This window comes from Arachis hypogaea, chromosome 1 (assembly GCF_003086295.3).
Source record: "Arachis hypogaea cultivar Tifrunner chromosome 1, arahy.Tifrunner.gnm2.J5K5, whole genome shotgun sequence".
Lineage (NCBI taxonomy): Eukaryota > Viridiplantae > Streptophyta > Magnoliopsida > Fabales > Fabaceae > Arachis > Arachis hypogaea.
In genome coordinates, this window is record NC_092036.1 from 76377205 (window position 1) to 76378087 (window position 883).

Sequence of the window (883 nt, forward strand, 5' to 3'; positions counted from 1 at the left end):
ACATTAAAAAAGCGCTTATTGGGAGGCAACCCAATTTTATTTATCTGTATTAATTACTCTTTCATTTTGTTTTCCATTGTTATTTTTTGTTTTTTTTAGGATGATGATCATATGGAGTCACAAAAACAACTGCAAAAATTAAGGCAAAATAAAAAATAGCATCAAAAATAGCACACCCTGGAGGACAAGCTTACTGGCGTTTAAACGCCAGTAAGGATACCAATATGGGCGTTTAACGCCCAGCCTGGCTCCATTCTGGGCGTTAAACGCCCAGCCTGGTACCATTCTGGCGTTAAATGCCAGAACTGGCAGGAAAACTAGCGTTTAATCGCCAGTAAAGGAAGAAAAATGGGCGTCTAAATGCCCAGCCTGGCACCATTCTGGGCGTTAAACACCAGAACTGGTAGGCAAACTGGCATTTAAACGCCAGAAAAGTGCAATAGACTGGCGTTTAAACGCCAGAAAAGGGTAGCAGACTGGCATTTAACGCCAGAAATGCCACACAGAGGGCGTTTGAACGCTAGAAAGGTTCAGGGATGAGAAATCCTTGACACCTCAGGATCTGTGGACCCCACAGGATCCCCATCTACCCAACCTCACTCTCTCTCCTTTTCACACCTCTCTAGAACACTCTACCTAAAATACCACTCACCTATCAAATCTTACCCTCTTCCCCATATTCTCTTCACCACTCACATCCTTCCCCTAATTCCCAAAAAACCCATCATACAACCCACCTACCCCCACCCACTCAAATTCAAACCATTTCCCTCCCAAACCCATCCCTTCTCACATGAACCAACTCCCTCTCTTACGCTATAAATATCCCTCCTTACACCTTCATTTTCACATATCACATACACTCTAAACCCCCCTTGGCCGA